Source organism: Girardinichthys multiradiatus, chromosome 15, assembly GCF_021462225.1.
Source record: "Girardinichthys multiradiatus isolate DD_20200921_A chromosome 15, DD_fGirMul_XY1, whole genome shotgun sequence".
NCBI lineage: Eukaryota > Metazoa > Chordata > Actinopteri > Cyprinodontiformes > Goodeidae > Girardinichthys > Girardinichthys multiradiatus.
The window spans coordinates 30984897-31003069 of NC_061808.1; the positions used below are offsets into that span (position 1 = coordinate 30984897).

General features: G+C 37.2%; 4 long non-coding RNA genes across 4 annotated transcripts; 2 read left to right on the forward strand and 2 right to left on the reverse strand.

Moving 5' to 3' along the window:
* Window positions 1-4288: 4288 nt before the first annotated feature.
* Window positions 4289-7214, forward strand: LOC124881675. The gene is made up of 2 exons (XR_007041710.1): window positions 4289-4346; window positions 6446-7214. It is a non-coding gene; the product is annotated as an uncharacterized LOC124881675 (long non-coding RNA).
* On the reverse strand, window positions 6650-9622 carry LOC124881674. The gene is made up of 2 exons (XR_007041709.1): window positions 8685-9622; window positions 6650-6880 (listed from the first exon to the last, which is right to left on the reverse strand). It is a non-coding gene; the product is annotated as an uncharacterized LOC124881674 (long non-coding RNA).
* An 892-nt stretch (window positions 9623-10514) lies between these two features.
* LOC124881672 lies at window positions 10515-13487 on the forward strand. Its single transcript, XR_007041707.1, has 2 exons — window positions 10515-11452; window positions 13257-13487. It is a non-coding gene; the product is annotated as an uncharacterized LOC124881672 (long non-coding RNA).
* Window positions 12923-15848, reverse strand: LOC124881673. The gene is made up of 2 exons (XR_007041708.1): window positions 15791-15848; window positions 12923-13691 (listed from the first exon to the last, which is right to left on the reverse strand). It is a non-coding gene; the product is annotated as an uncharacterized LOC124881673 (long non-coding RNA).
* Between the last annotated feature and the right edge of the window lie 2325 nt (window positions 15849-18173).

The following is an 18173-nucleotide window of genomic DNA, read 5'->3' on the forward strand; positions in this document are numbered from 1 at the left end:
CAACACTGGGAAACAGCGGGGGTAGATAGCCCAGTGAAGCCTCAAAGGGGGACAAACCAGTAGCAGAGGAAGTATGTGTGTTGTGAGCATATTCGATCCATGTGAGATGTTTGCACTAAGAAGAGGGGTTGTCATGTATTACGCACCTCAAGGCAACTTCAAGTTCCTGGTTGCATCTTTCTGTCTGTCCATTAAATTGGGGGTGGTATCCAGACGAAAGACTTACGGAGGCACCAAGAGCTTTGCAAAACTCCTTCCAAACTTGCGAGATGAACTGCGGGCCTCGGTCAGAAACAATGTCCAAAGGCATGCCATGGATGCGGAAAACGTGGAGAACCAGGAGTTGGGCAGTCTCCAATGCAGACGGAAGCTTGGGTAAAGGAACAAAATGGGCTGTTTTAGAGAATCTGTCAACAACAGTAAGGATGACTGTGTTACCGTCAGATGGCGGGAGACCAGTGATGAAATCAACGGAAATGTGGGACCAGGCAGAGGGTAGGCAGAGGTTGAAGAAGACCAGCAGGGGGTTGATTAGTGTTCTTGTTTCGAGCACTTGTGGGACAAGCTGCAACAAAATCTTTAATGTTGAGGTTCATAGTCGGCCACCAGAAATACCTTTTGGTAAATGTGATCATACGAGTCACCCCAGGATGACAAGTCAATTTATTGTTGTGCACCCAATCCAGAACTTTATTGACGACAGAGTTGGGAACGAACAGCTTGCCCACTGGGCCAGTACCTGGGTCAGGTTCGGACCTCTGTGCCTCCCTGATGTCCTTTTCAATGGCCCAGGTGAGGGTGCCCACAATACAAGAATCCGGTAGGATGGAAGCTTCAGTCTTGAGTTGGTCAGAATGAGAGAACTGGCAAGAGAGAGCTTCAGACTTAATGTTCTTGGAACCGGGTCTGTAGGAGATAGAAAAATGAAAACGAGCAAAAAACAGAGACCTGGGGTTAAGTCTCTTGGCATTTTGAATGTAGGAGAGGTTCTTATAATCAGTCCAAATGAGAAAAGGGACTTCAGTACCCTCTAACCAATGCCGCCATTCCTCAAGCGCCAACTTGATGGCTAAAACTTCACGGTTGCCCACATCATAATTTTGCTCTGCTGGAGACAAGCAACGAGAAAAATAGGCACATGGATGTACCTTATCATCCAGAGGAGACCGTTGAGATAGAATAGCCCCTACTCCAATGTCAGAAGCATCAACCTCTACAATAAATTGTGCACATGGATCAGGATGGGTCAATATGGGTGCTGAAGAAAATAGAGTCTTTAATTCCCCAAATGCCCTTTCTGCCTCAGGAGTCCAATGGAACGTTTTCAGAGAGGAGGTGAGTTGAGTGAGAGGTGCAGTGACCTGACTGTAGTTCCTTATAAACCTCCTATAAAAATTTGCAAATCCCAAGAACCTTTGAAGTTTCCTGCGATCAGTTGGAGTAGGCCACTCTGCCACTGCCTTGGTTTTCTCGAGATCAGTTCTGTACCTGCCTGCCTCAAAAATAAAACCCAAAAAAGACACAGATGTGACACTGAATTTGCACTTTTCGGCTTTAACAAAGAGTTGATTCTCAAAAAGCCTCTGGAGAACTGTTCTGACGTGTTGGTGATGTTGTTCTATGTCCTGGGAAAAAATCTAAATGTCATCCAGATAAACGAAAACAAAGAGGTTGAGAAAGTCACGAAGAACAACATTAATAAGAGCCTGGAAAACAGCGGGTGCATTAGTCAACCCGAAAGGCATAACCAAATACTCAAAATGTCCTAGGGGGGGTTTTGAAAGCTGTTTTCCACTCATCACCCTCTCGGATCTGGACCAAATGGTAAGCATTGCGCAGGTCGAGTTTAGTGAAGATCTTGGCAGAATGTAATTGTTCATGTATGGAATCAATAAGTGGTAGTGGGTATTTATTTTTAATAGTGATTTGATTCAATCCTCTATAATCAATACAAGGTCTTAATGTGCCGTCCTTCTTACCCACGAAGAAGAATCCGGCGCCAACAGGGTAAGTAGACGGACGAATGATCCCAGATGCTAAAGAGTCCTGAATGTACTCTTTCATGACCTTTCTCTCGGGTCCGGAGAGATTAAAGAGTCTGCTGGATGGTAGCGGAGCGCCTGGGAGGAGATCAATAGGGCAGTCATAGGGGCGATGCAGAGGTAAAGAAAGAGCCCCTTGTTTGCTAAACACAGGTGCGAGATTGTGGTATTCAGGTGGAACTTTGGACAGATCAACAGGCTCAGAAGGTTTGAGTTGTTTGATAGAGTGAGAGACAGCAGTTCTTAAGCAGTTTTGGAGACAAAGATTACTCCATCTCTCTACTCTGCCCTCCACCCAATTAATAGCAGGATTATGTTTCTGCAACCAGGGAAACCCCAAAACTAATTGTGGAGAGATGGAAGAGACAACAAAGAACTCACCCCATTCATGATGGTTACCAGAGGTGATGATGTGAAGCTGAGGCACTTTAAATCTCACTTGAGACATGGTTTGACCAGTGATGCCAGTGACAGAAAGGGAATGGTTGAGAGGCTGAGAGGGTATTTGAAGTTTAACAACCAGATCCGAGGAAATAAGTTTCTGTTCAGCACCAGAATCAATAGAAGCGTCAACAGGAAACTTCTCTTAGCCAACAATAATAGTGACCGGAAAACACAGACGAGAGACAGGGGAAGAATGGGATATGCTCATCAAAGTCCCCTGACCTATTGACGAGCCCTCTCTTTTCCCTTCTTGGGGCATCTTGTAATAAAATGTCCTCCTTGTCCACAATATAGGCAAAGACCAGCCTCAAAACGACATTGTCGTTCCTCTGGGGAGAGTCGAGTGTGACCAATCTGCATCGGCTCCGGTTTCGCAGATCCCTCTGAAGAGGAAGTGGGTGCGTCGAGGAAAGGGGTTCGAGGCGCCAGAGAGTGCTGCCACTGTGAATTGTAGTTCCTTTCTGTTTGTCTCTCTCTTAGACGGTTGTCAATGCGGATCGATAGGTTGATTAATTCATCCAGTCTTTCGGGTTCATCTCTCAAAACCAACTGGTCCTTTACTTGATCTGCAAGGGAATTAACAAAAATACCCTTGAGTGCCGCTTCATCCCAACCCACCTCCTGCGCTGCCACCCGGAAGTCGATGGCGAACTCAGCCAACGCTCTCCTTCCCTGTTTGAGGGTGAGTATCTTCTTAGCCGCTGCCTCCTGCTGGAGTGGTTGATCGAAGACTCTCTTGAAGTGACTGAAAAAAATGGCATAACTAAGAGACTCAACAGGGTTAGATGCCAAATAGGCGTGTGCCCAGCACAGAGCAGATCCCTTTAGCGAGGTAACAATATAAGTAATCTTGGAGGCAGCAGTAGGGAAAAGGGAGGGGGAACGACTAAATGCTAATTCACACTGGAGAGAAAAACCACCAAAGTTATTAGGATTACCATCAAACAGTTCAGACGGACGGAAGTCAGGCTCTCGGATCCCAGAAGATAGAATTGTGGGTGGCTGAGGATTCTCTAAACGAACTGGAGGATTGGAAGAGGCAGGTGAGAGTTTGGTTATGTTTTCGCTTAAAGCATGAACCATACCACCAAGTTCCGTGAGATGAGAATCCATAGTCCTTTGTTGTTGCAGTAGCTGTTGAAGCATGGTTTCAGTAGATTGTAGGCGTTCCTTTAAGAAAGTCTGTTCATCATCTGAATTGTTCTTCGACATGTTAGAGGGCTGGAACATACTATCATGAGAGAATTTAAGTGCACCCTTCCATCAAACATTTTGACAGGTGGGCGGGACTTCCGGTGAGGGCGGGACTTCCGGTGGGGGGCATATGGGCGCCATGTGGTTGCCATGTGGGCAGGGGGGGTGTGTCCAAGGGGCGTAACAGTGGATGTTGATTGGTTGTCGTCATTAGGGGCGATACCTTAAATGAGTCAATTAAAACACAGGGGTGTGTTTAAGGGTGTTACGGGGAAGGCCTTAAATGAGCCAATTAAAACACACAGGGGTGTGTTTAAGGGTGTTATTAATAATCTGTATGTTTTTTTCAGGCGTTAATACATCTAAAAAACAAAACAACAAAAAAAGACATGCATCCTTTTATATTTTTAAAGGTATAATCAACTTAATGTTGACCTATCACATGAAATCCTAATAAAGGAACTGTGTAACCTGACAGAATTGTAAGTTAATTTTTGCTTTACAGCAGGACCTATTTGTTGAATATATGAGCCAGTCTAAATCCGTTCAAAATAGAAAAGACCTAAAAAAGTAAATAAAAATAAAAAATTGTGCTTCACTACATCGATGGAACGAGAAAAACCTTCAGCTTCTGCGTCAACATACTGGAAAAGCAGCTGAAAATAGGTAAGACGAATATCAGATTAACAGAAAAAAAAAAGAACATCAGTATACTGTTTCCAAGTTACAAATTGACTAGCAATGATGTGTTTGTTTTTGAATCATGAGAGACTCCATTTTAGGAAAAAAGGAATGATAATTTAAGTTACCTGTAGCTTTTCTAAAAAACATTTTTACTTTTTCATCTTAGAGTTACAGGGGGTTACAACTGTTAGGGGCGATGTCAGGAAAGGGGCAGTTACGTCTGTTTCTTAGATAACATATCACCTTTGAACTCAAGAAGGGTTTTGGTCTTAAAAACATAGGCAGCTGAAATAGGTAAGACGAATATCAGATTAACAGAAAAAAAAAAGAACATCAGTATACTGTTTCCAAGTTACAAATTGACTAGCAATGATGTGTTTGTTTTTGAATCATGAGAGACTCCATTTTAGGAAAAAGGAATGATAATTTAAGTTACCTGTAGCTTTTCTAAAAAACATTTTTACTTTTTCATCTTAGAGTTACAGGGGGTTACAACTGTTAGGGGCGATGTCAGGAAGGGGCAGTTACGTCTGTTTCTTAGATAACATATCACCTTTGAACTCAAGAAGGGTTTTGGTCTTAAAAACATAGTCTTTGCAGTTGAGAGATAGAGGGGAGTACAAATGTTTCTGTACCTCTTAAAAAATCCAGATTGTCGTCATCCTCAAGCATTGACAGTGGATCAAAAAGGTGGTTTCAGGTTTCCAAGACTTGAGCTATCACCAAAAAAAGTAATAGTAAGATCATTTAAACCCTCTAATATGCACTCAAACACAATCTCCTAAAGCAGTATACATTTCAAACTATGGCTCTATTAAATTTAATAGAATATGCATGGTAATCTCTGTTTAACTATAAATGACTTTTTTAAAGAAAATGAAATTGGAGTGCATCAGATTGTTAAAAAATTCTTCAAACTGTAAATAAGATAAATGTATACTATTAATAATGAATATTGTTTTGTACATAGTCCAGATTTATTAATCTATTGCATCACACAAAAGCAGAGGTCATTACAAGTTACTTTATTCTTTTAAATGTTTTTGTTTTATTATTATTGAATGGTTGTTGCATAGTCGTAACCAGGGTCTATTGAAAAGAAAAAACATTATAGTTGTTTTGTAGACAAATTATTTTTATACACTCAAGCACAATTTTAATCAGTTATCAGTTTTGTATCAGTACAAGGATGTTTTTTTCTATGCTTCAATAGTACTCAGTGCAGAATTCTGTTTTTGCAGTATAATTTTGACAACATTCTGAAGATTCGCATTCTTGTACATAGTATAATTGCAACGACAATCGTTTTGGAAATTCTTTGAAATGCTGTGTGTACTGATTGCTGTCGCTTCATTTAAGAAAAATTGTATCTGCTAAATTTCTATGTCACTGACAATAAACATTTATTTACTTTGTGTATTTTAAACTGGTTTCTTATTCCTGTCATTTTTACATCTTTACAGTAAGTAATCCTCTATATTTAATTTCATTTTGAAACTTTGTTTTGTATAGACACCAACTTTGGTCATGTTGCAGTCACTTTGTAGTGTCATCTATTGTCAAAACAACTTCTGTGCATTTAGAAAGTTGTATACAATTGATTATATTTCATAGAGTGCATAATATTTTGGATCCATGCTTTTGTGTGCATTCTGCTAAGTAAATGCAATAAACAGATTTCTAGAGTTTATTCTTGTTTTTAAACTTGATTTACAATAACTCAATTGACTGTGAGAGTCAGTTGAGGTATTAGTATTTTTTAATGCTATTACAATTTCTTTACACAACTATTTAGCATACACTAAATTGCTAAGCAGATATATTAGAATGCACATGCAGTACTTTTACATAACACACTGGGATTTTAAAAACAAAACAGCAACCCACACATGGCTTAATTCTTCCCTCTCAAACTTTTAAGTTCTAAGGTTTTTCATATTTTGTACATATCTAGTAATTATGGTGTATGTTATTTTTCAAACTTTTTCACTTTAAATTAATATTTGTTTAGTAAAATCAGTGGTCTAACTTTTTTACGATTAAGGTTAGATTTCAATTCAATTCAATTTTATTAATTTTAGGAATATAGCACCAGTTCAGAGCAAATGTCATCTCAAGGCAGATGATAAAACAGAGAGTTCTAAGCATGTAGCTACAGTGGTAAGTAAGGACTCCATATTAACAAGAAAAACCTCTAGTAGAACCATGCTCAGTATAAGTGGCCATCTGCTGTGATTGGCTAGCTTTAGAGGGCAGAAAGTAAACAGAAAAAAAAAACACAGAAGCACCAGTCCAGGAGTAGTTTATTTGGGAAAGAATACAGCACACACCGTTAGTGACATCACTAATACCATTAGTAGTTCCATCTAAGAAACACAATAAAACAAGAAAGCACTGAGCCAGTAGTAGTATCAATGGGATAAGAAAATTAAGAGTAAATACCTGCAGCAATAGCTCACTGGCATTATCCTTGAAAGAGACAGTTAAAGACAAAATCCCTAGGCAGAGTGTATCTTCTATGAAAACAACAAGAATGAGAACATACACTTTATTAGATTATGACACACAACACAAATACACCACACAAAGGTTTCTATTTACTGCTGCAATTTCTAGTTATGATTAAAGTTCCTTGTCAGGTTAAACACAATTTTGTGGCCTCACACATTTAAGATAATAAAAGGAATAGAAGTGTTGCACATATATTTATTCTGAACTTTTGTTATTTTATTTAGAGAGCACTCACATGTTGCATTTCTAATTTAACAAATAAATATTAAAATCGTTTAGAATTTCTTCCTTTAGGAATTTCTTTCTTTAGGAAGTGGCATAGAGAAACACTTTTAGAATTTTGACATTTTCTTATGAAGAGATGGTAAAAAATATGAGGACAAGTAGAAGGAAAACTGCAGAAACAGAATATCCACATGCTCTTTCTAGTATTTTTTTAAGGAAACATTGAACTAAAGCAGAACCATCTGCTGGAAGAGGTATGGACAGTAGAGGCAGACAAGCCATTTGGGTGCTTTCTACCAAACTGGTTTGTGTGGCTTTAAAAATGTTTTTTATTGTTGGCATTTGCCCTTTGCTTAGCTAGATGAAAGAACAATGAGCAGGTTAATGGAGACCATTAACATATAAAAATATAGTGACAAGCATGTTCATGTTATTTTTACTTGTAACTGTTTTTTTTTTTAGATGAACCTAATAAGCTATTAAAAACAAAAGCAATTCAACATAAATATAATGTCAAATAAACATTGGTATAAGACAAAATTATTGTCTCTTGTCCAACTGCTTTTTATTTCAATGCCACTTACCTCATAGTATATATATGTCAATAAACTGATCTACACTTCAGAGTTGTGCTGATTTCAGTTTAACCTTCTTGCTCATCACCAACATTGGATATTTTGAAACCTTATGAAGTTAATAAATACTACTTGAAAAGGTGTGTGTTACTCTTCTGCAGTGTAGTTTGACATTTTTAATCAAATGTTATAAAAGCCGATAAGTGGTGTTCTCAAACGGCACTTGTGAGTTGCTCAGTAACAAAACCAATTACTATTTCTTAATTCTATTTAGAGTTACCTTCACTGGTATGACAAAAACGTGTTTTTATTATTGAAATGTCATTAGTTCTTGACTAATTCTACAAACACATTCTGAAGTTTCAAATAATTTCTATAAATGAAATATACAACATTTGCTTACAGTTAACTGACTACACACCAGAATCAGGACATCTCTTCATAGCTTATAATGTTAGGCATATGTTGTACGCAGACCATGTCAATTACTATTTTCACTTAATATTAAAAGTTCTAAAAATTACATTAGCTTAGGAATTACCCTAGCTAATCAGCAACATTCACATTTGCCAAGTTATTTCTTCGTAAATAAGAATCATGAAAATGTGTTTTTTCAAAGATATCACACCTTATAATCCCATCACACTATTGAGTATGAGCCTTTTGTTTTTATTGCGTTAGAAGACATGATTCCACAATAAAATAACACTAACCAATCCTCTTCCTTACAGTTGGGCCAAAAATTATTCATATCCTGGAAAGTATAGATGTATATTTTTTTTCATTTAACTGAGAAGTTTGTTTCTCACATAAAAGGAAAAAGGCATCTCTCCAATGACAACAAAATAATTAAAATCTTTATAAAAAAATTGGCATGTTAAAATTTTTTTATGTTCTCAGTGTACATCCACAATGCTGAAAAGGAGTGTTTAAAACGTGGCAGAAGTAGTGGCAGAAGACATTTTGATGTATCCTAAAATCTCTTTAATGGCCTCATGTTTAGATTTACCTATCACGTGAATAGGATCCCACTACGGAGGCGAGAGCTGGTGTAAAGCAGCTGGTCTCCAAGCACTCTTTCTTCTCTGCCCCTCAATGTGTTGCAGTAGCAGGGCTTGTAAAACAAACCAAAAGTGTCTGAACCAATATAATCAGCACCTCTCTGACAGCATTCGTTTTTACTTCACTGTATGGCCATAAAAGTCGCATCTGAATTTGAACACAGCAATAGTGAATGACATCCGTGAATCAGTAATTCTGTGTTTAATTAATCTGTGGTTTCAAGGACTTTGATGTGTGACACAAAAAACGGAATTTTGGAACTGGAATTGAATTTTGGAATAGAAAATGAAAGTTATCAAATGGAATTTTCAATACATAGCAAAGCAATTTTCAAAGCAAACAAATTCAGTTTAAAAGCCAAGGAATTCAGTTTCAAACCATTAAATTCATTTTAATGGTTTGAAACTAGGTAAAAAACTTTTATTTGGTGGAGACTGGACTTTAGCTGTGTGTCAGAGTCAGGGCATGAATCACTTGGTCTATTTTGTTTACTTCTATCTTCGCCAAATGTACCAAGAGTAGGAGAGTTAGCTCGCAGGAGATGAAGTGCTGCCATCAAAACTAAATTTGCCGCTTTTTAAAACCACAGATATCCTTGCGTGCTTTCTAGGTTTTAGCGGCATGGCTTTCTGTCCGCTGTCAGGAGCATGTGTTCACCTCCGTTCGAGTGCACCTAACTCAGTGTGTCAGTGTCACCGTTGGTGACACAGAGTATGATGAGTGTGTTTTCGTCCAGCTTTTGCCATGTTTGGCCATAGAAAGAAGAGTAGTGACAACACAGGGACAGAAATCCTTCACGACGTGATCCAATAAAACGAATGACATTAACTGTTAAACTATTACTACATGCTGTGATCCTCTTGGGGGCACGGCGGTCTGGTTGGTAGGGCGGGGTGCCCCCCCCCCCCCCCTTGAATAGTGGTAGGTGAAACACTGCAGGTGCTTCCACAGATTAGAAGTATTCCGCCGCAGCCGTGCATATTGCATCATAAATATTTCTGCACAGCATTTTGAAATGGAGTTTCGACGAAAATTCAAACTGAAAGACTGGGGTGGTGTTCCAACTACTCATGTCTAGTTCTCTCAATCATACGCATGTCTTGTTTTTTCAGATCATTAGGTGGGTTCAGTTTTCCTTTTCAGCACATTTAATTGACAGCTGTGGGAGATTAATCAGAATGAGGCCATACGGGGTACAAAGGGTGGAGTTGTTTACGTTTTCTGAATTTTTTATTTTTAATAAAGATCATATAAAAAGGGCACCAGACAGCGATCCTTATTATTGCTATTATTTGCTTTATTTTATGTCTTTTATTTATTTTTTCTTATGTTTTTCTGTCCTCGGAAAGAACAGCAATATTAAATTGTCTATAGCTGCTTCATTCAGACTTATTGTTCACCTACTACGAAACTAAGAATAATCATTTTCATCCCATTTTTATCAGATTGGCAGTCAAATCGGACAGAGTCTAGGAGAATGTTAATACCACCACTGGAAGAGGTCAGAAGTGGTTGCTTATTAATAAGCCATCAAAAATAATTTCAGTGTTTGATTCTTTGCAATAATCCTTTTAGCTGTTATGATCCTTTCACTTTTAACTGTATAATAATTCACACCTTTTTTGAAAAAGGTGCACACCCTGGTTTAATTTCCAGTGGTTCTGTCAAGCAGCAATTTTAAGTTCGGCTTACAATAGTGTTTGGAGGGCAATTCTTTTGAAAGCAGTGTTTTTGCCTACCACTATTCAAGGGGGGGGGGGGGGGGGCACCCCGCCCTACCAACCAGACCGCCGTGCCCCCAAGAGGATCACAGCATGTAGTAATAGTTTAACAGTTAATGTCATTCGTTTTATTGGATCACGTCGTGAAGGATTTCTGTCCCTGTGTTGTCACTACTCTTCTTTCTATGGCCAAACATGGCAAAAGCTGGACGAAAACACACTCATCATACTCTGTGTCACCAACGGTGACACTGACACACTGAGTTAGGTGCACTCGAACGGAGGTGAACACATGCTCCTGACAGCGGACAGAAAGCCATGCCGCTAAAACCTAGAAAGCACGCAAGGATATCTGTGGTTTTAAAAAGCGGCAAATTTAGTTTTGATGGCAGCACTTCATCTCCTGCGAGCTAACTCTCCTACTCTTGGTACATTTGGCGAAGATAGAAGTAAACAAAATAGACCAAGTGATTCATGCCCTGACTCTGACACACAGCTAAAGTCCAGTCTCCACCAAATAAAAGTTTTTTACCTAGTTTCAAACCATTAAAATGAATTTAATGGTTTGAAACTGAATTCCTTGGCTTTTAAACTGAATTTGTTTGCTTTGAAAATTGCTTTGCTATGTATTGAAAATTCCATTTGATAACTTTCATTTTCTATTCCAAAATTCAATTCCAGTTCCAAAATTCCGTTTTTTGTGTCACACATCAAAGTCCTTGAAACCACAGATTAATTAAACACAGAATTACTGATTCACGGATGTCATTCACTATTGCTGTGTTCAAATTCAGATGCGACTTTTATGGCCATACAGTGAAGTAAAAACGAATGCTGTCAGAGAGGTGCTGATTATATTGGTTCAGACACTTTTGGTTTGTTTTACAAGCCCTGCTACTGCAACACATTGAGGGGCAGAGAAGAAAGAGTGCTTGGAGACCAGCTGCTTTACACCAGCTCTCGCCTCCGTAGTGGGATCCTATTCACGTGATAGGTAAATCTAAACATGAGGCCATTAAAGAGATTTTAGGATACATCAAAATGTCTTCTGCCACTACTTCTGCCACGTTTTAAACACTCCTTTTCAGCATTGTGGATGTACACTGAGAACATAAAAAAATTTTAACATGCCAATTTTTTTATAAAGATTTTAATTATTTTGTTGTCATTGGAGAGATGCCTTTTTCCTTTTATGTGAGAAACAAACTTCTCAGTTAAATGAAAAAAAATATACATCTATACTTTCCAGGATATGAATAATTTTTGGCCCAACTGTAAGGAAGAGGATTGGTTAGTGTTATTTTATTGTGGAATCATGTCTTCTAACGCAATAAAAACAAAAGGCTCATACTCAATAGTGTGATGGGATTATAAGGTGTGATATCTTTGAAAAAACACATTTTCATGATTCTTATTTACGAAGAAATAACTTGGCAAATGTGAATGTTGCTGATTAGCTAGGGTAATTCCTAAGCTAATGTAATTTTTAGAACTTTTAATATTAAGTGAAAATAGTAATTGACATGGTCTGCGTACAACATATGCCTAACATTATAAGCTATGAAGAGATGTCCTGATTCTGGTGTGTAGTCAGTTAACTGTAAGCAAATGTTGTATATTTCATTTATAGAAATTATTTGAAACTTCAGAATGTGTTTGTAGAATTAGTCAAGAACTAATGACATTTCAATAATAAAAACACGTTTTTGTCATACCAGTGAAGGTAACTCTAAATAGAATTAAGAAATAGTAATTGGTTTTGTTACTGAGCAACTCACAAGTGCCGTTTGAGAACACCACTTATCGGCTTTTATAACATTTGATTAAAAATGTCAAACTACACTGCAGAAGAGTAACACACACCTTTTCAAGTAGTATTTATTAACTTCATAAGGTTTCAAAATATCCAATGTTGGTGATGAGCAAGAAGGTTAAACTGAAATCAGCACAACTCTGAAGTGTAGATCAGTTTATTGACATATATATACTATGAGGTAAGTGGCATTGAAATAAAAAGCAGTTGGACAAGAGACAATAATTTTGTCTTATACCAATGTTTATTTGACATTATATTTATGTTGAATTGCTTTTGTTTTTAATAGCTTATTAGGTTCATCTAAAAAAAAAAACAGTTACAAGTAAAAATAACATGAACATGCTTGTCACTATATTTTTATATGTTAATGGTCTCCATTAACCTGCTCATTGTTCTTTCATCTAGCTAAGCAAAGGGCAAATGCCAACAATAAAAAACATTTTTAAAGCCACACAAACCAGTTTGGTAGAAAGCACCCAAATGGCTTGTCTGCCTCTACTGTCCATACCTCTTCCAGCAGATGGTTCTGCTTTAGTTCAATGTTTCCTTAAAAAAATACTAGAAAGAGCATGTGGATATTCTGTTTCTGCAGTTTTCCTTCTACTTGTCCTCATATTTTTTACCATCTCTTCATAAGAAAATGTCAAAATTCTAAAAGTGTTTCTCTATGCCACTTCCTAAAGAAAGAAATTCCTAAAGGAAGAAATTCTAAACGATTTTAATATTTATTTGTTAAATTAGAAATGCAACATGTGAGTGCTCTCTAAATAAAATAACAAAAGTTCAGAATAAATATATGTGCAACACTTCTATTCCTTTTATTATCTTAAATGTGTGAGGCCACAAAATTGTGTTTAACCTGACAAGGAACTTTAATCATAACTAGAAATTGCAGCAGTAAATAGAAACCTTTGTGTGGTGTATTTGTGTTGTGTGTCATAATCTAATAAAGTGTATGTTCTCATTCTTGTTGTTTTCATAGAAGATACACTCTGCCTAGGGATTTTGTCTTTAACTGTCTCTTTCAAGGATAATGCCAGTGAGCTATTGCTGCAGGTATTTACTCTTAATTTTCTTATCCCATTGATACTACTACTGGCTCAGTGCTTTCTTGTTTTATTGTGTTTCTTAGATGGAACTACTAATGGTATTAGTGATGTCACTAACGGTGTGTGCTGTATTCTTTCCCAAATAAACTACTCCTGGACTGGTGCTTCTGTGTTTTTTTTTTCTGTTTACTTTCTGCCCTCTAAAGCTAGCCAATCACAGCAGATGGCCACTTATACTGAGCATGGTTCTACTAGAGGTTTTTCTTGTTAATATGGAGTCCTTACTTACCACTGTAGCTACATGCTTAGAACTCTCTGTTTTATCATCTGCCTTGAGATGACATTTGCTCTGAACTGGTGCTATATTCCTAAAATTAATAAAATTGAATTGAATTGAAATCTAACCTTAATCGTAAAAAAGTTAGACCACTGATTTTACTAAACAAATATTAATTTAAAGTGAAAAAGTTTGAAAAATAACATACACCATAATTACTAGATATGTACAAAATATGAAAAACCTTAGAACTTAAAAGTTTGAGAGGGAAGAATTAAGCCATGTGTGGGTTGCTGTTTTGTTTTTAAAATCCCAGTGTGTTATGTAAAAGTACTGCATGTGCATTCTAATATATCTGCTTAGCAATTTAGTGTATGCTAAATAGTTGTGTAAAGAAATTGTAATAGCATTAAAAAATACTAATACCTCAACTGACTCTCACAGTCAATTGAGTTATTGTAAATCAAGTTTAAAAACAAGAATAAACTCTAGAAATCTGTTTATTGCATTTACTTAGCAGAATGCACACAAAAGCATGGATCCAAAATATTATGCACTCTATGAAATATAATCAATTGTATACAACTTTCTAAATGCACAGAAGTTGTTTTGACAATAGATGACACTACAAAGTGACTGCAACATGACCAAAGTTGGTGTCTATACAAAACAAAGTTTCAAAATGAAATTAAATATAGAGGATTACTTACTGTAAAGATGTAAAAATGACAGGAATAAGAAACCAGTTTAAAATACACAAAGTAAATAAATGTTTATTGTCAGTGACATAGAAATTTAGCAGATACAATTTTTCTTAAATGAAGCGACAGCAATCAGTACACACAGCATTTCAAAGAATTTCCAAAACGATTGTCGTTGCAATTATACTATGTACAAGAATGCGAATCTTCAGAATGTTGTCAAAATTATACTGCAAAAACAGAATTCTGCACTGAGTACTATTGAAGCATAGAAAAAAACATCCTTGTACTGATACAAAACTGATAACTGATTAAAATTGTGCTTGAGTGTATAAAAATAATTTGTCTACAAAACAACTATAATGTTTTTTCTTTTCAATAGACCCTGGTTACGACTATGCAACAACCATTCAATAATAATAAAACAAAAACATTTAAAAGAATAAAGTAACTTGTAATGACCTCTGCTTTTGTGTGATGCAATAGATTAATAAATCTGGACTATGTACAAAACAATATTCATTATTAATAGTATACATTTATCTTATTTACAGTTTGAAGAATTTTTTAACAATCTGATGCACTCCAATTTCATTTTCTTTAAAAAAGTCATTTATAGTTAAACAGAGATTACCATGCATATTCTATTAAATTTAATAGAGCCATAGTTTGAAATGTATACTGCTTTAGGAGATTGTGTTTGAGTGCATATTAGAGGGTTTAAATGATCTTACTATTACTTTTTTTGGTGATAGCTCAAGTCTTGGAAACCTGAAACCACCTTTTTGATCCACTGTCAATGCTTGAGGATGACGACAATCTGGATTTTTTAAGAGGTACAGAAACATTTGTACTCCCCTCTATCTCTCAACTGCAAAGACTATGTTTTTAAGACCAAAACCCTTCTTGAGTTCAAAGGTGATATGTTATCTAAGAAACAGACGTAACTGCCCCTTCCTGACATCGCCCCTAACAGTTGTAACCCCCTGTAACTCTAAGATGAAAAAGTAAAAATGTTTTTTAGAAAAGCTACAGGTAACTTAAATTATCATTCCTTTTTCCTAAAATGGAGTCTCTCATGATTCAAAAACAAACACATCATTGCTAGTCAATTTGTAACTTGGAAACAGTATACTGATGTTCTTTTTTTTTTCTGTTAATCTGATATTCGTCTTACCTATTTCAGCTGCCTATGTTTTTAAGACCAAAACCCTTCTTGAGTTCAAAGGTGATATGTTATCTAAGAAACAGACGTAACTGCCCCTTTCCTGACATCGCCCCTAACAGTTGTAACCCCCTGTAACTCTAAGATGAAAAAGTAAAAATGTTTTTTAGAAAAGCTACAGGTAACTTAAATTATCATTCCTTTTTTCCTAAAATGGAGTCTCTCATGATTCAAAAACAAACACATCATTGCTAGTCAATTTGTAACTTGGAAACAGTATACTGATGTTCTTTTTTTTTTCTGTTAATCTGATATTCGTCTTACCTATTTTCAGCTGCTTTTCCAGTATGTTGACGCAGAAGCTGAAGGTTTTTCTCGTTCCATCGATGTAGTGAAGCACAATTTTTTATTTTTATTTACTTTTTTAGGTCTTTTCTATTTTGAACGGATTTAGACTGGCTCATATATTCAACAAATAGGTCCTGCTGTAAAGCAAAAATTAACTTACAATTCTGTCAGGTTACACAGTTCCTTTATTAGGATTTCATGTGATAGGTCAACATTAAGTTGATTATACCTTTAAAAATATAAAAGGATGCATGTCTTTTTTTGTTGTTTTGTTTTTTAGATGTATTAACGCCTGAAAAAAACATACAGATTATTAATAACACCCTTAAACACACCCCTGTGTGTTTTAATTGGCTCATTTAAGGCCTTCCCCGTAACACCCTTAAACACACCCCTGTGTTTTAATTGACTCATTTAAGGTATCGCCCCTAATGACGACAACCAATCAACATCCACTGTTACGCCCCTTGGACACACCCCCCCTGCCCACATGGCAACCACATGGCGCCCATATGCCCCCCACCGGAAGTCCCGCCCTCACCGGAAGTCCCGCCCACCTGTCAAAATGTTTGATGGAAGGGTGCACTTAAATTCTCTATCATGAATTGCTTAGATAGTCGAAGTAGAACAAAACCAGAGGATGAAACAGACTCAGCACACAGGATAAGACGGTAAATGAGGTTTATTTCTACTGTAGACTTTGTTTAAGGAATCTTGAGTTGGAGTTGTCCAGAAGCCAGAGGAGGAGGAGGTAAACCCAGGAATCCAAGGAGACAGAGAGTACTGGTGATGAGAATATTTACAGTGCAGTCCTTAGGAGGGAGTATTACCAGATGTTGGCAGGCAGATAGGCAGATAGGCAGGTCGACAGGCAGACAGACAGGCAGGCAGGCAGGCAGACGGATAGGCAGACAGACAGGAGTCCCCATAACTGAGGTTATGTTCCAGCAAAGGTCTGTATCAGCAGCTACCTTAAGGAGCCCATGAGCTCATTAGGAGAATGCGTTGCAGCTGCAGACAATGAGCTGCCAGAACCAACCAGAAGGGGAGGAGCAGAGATCCTACAATTAAAGTGTGTTTGGAGGACTGATGAATCTAAAACTTGTAGGATAGTATCTCTGAGGATTGTAGTTTGACACCCTTGTCCTAGATGATAGTTTTAATGTAGAAGTAATAAATTGTACCAATGAATGTGATTCAGATGCCATAGTTTCTTATTCAAGACAGCAATAGAGTAGCATGTGAAAAGGCAGCAGTACTGCTAGTTAGACAGGATAGCTTAGTCTACCAGCCTCTCGGAGAGAAAAAAAAAGTTCATTTTACTAGATTTTAACAGGCTTATGAGGAAGCCTGCTTTCTGTTTGGGATTTATATAACTTGATGTTAAAACATACAGAATGCAATTTACTACTTACTTCCTATAAAATGTATGTTATTATTATTTTATGCTTCCTGCTTAGATAATACAAGGATATGATTTTGAGCATGTTATCTAGGCTATGTGTTGTAGTTTAGTTTTTCATTAAAAGCTTTGACTCATCCATTAAGCTTGCAAGTTTGTTTACAAGAGAAAAAAGAAAGTCCTCATGGGTCAGTGGTCCAAAAGCTGTCAGTTTTAGGCTAAAGCTAAAGCTTAAAAGGTTGTTTCTAAAATACATCCTTTCGTCTCTGACTTTTTCATCATAATAGCAGATTTAATCTGTCAAGGTAGAAACTAAATTCTAGGAAGAAACTAAATGTGGGCTGCACAGGGGCACAGTTGGTAGCGCTGTTGCCTTACAGCCTTAAGGTCCTGGGTTTGACTCCTGGTTGGGGATCTTTCAGCATGGAGTTTGCATGTTCTCCCTGTGCATGCATGGGTTCTCACCAGGTACTCTGGCTTCCTCCCACAGTCAAGACATGCCTGTTAGGTTAATTGGTCTCTCTAAATTGCCCATAGGTGTGTGAATGAGTGTGTGCATGGTTGTTTGTGTGTTGCCCTGCAATGGACTGGCGAAGTGTCCAGGGTGTACCCTGCCTCCTGCCCATTGACTTCTGGAGATAGGCACTAGCTTTCTCACGACCCACTATGGAAGAAGCGGTAAAGAAAATGACTGACTGAAATTAAATGCTAAATTATTAAGCCAGCAGCGAATTGAACTCATTCCTTGATGACCCAAGCAGCACATGTAAGTCCTTGAGGTTGGAAGGCCTCCTTGCTATCACCCTAATCTTTAGCTTCCTCCACAGATTCAAGTTAAGACTCTCTCCTGTTCATACCAAAACTCAAATTATAAGTGTCATGTTTTGTGTACTTGGGAGCAGCATTTGAGTTGAAAAGGTTTTAATGAAAAACTTAAAAATACAAAAACTTACAGGC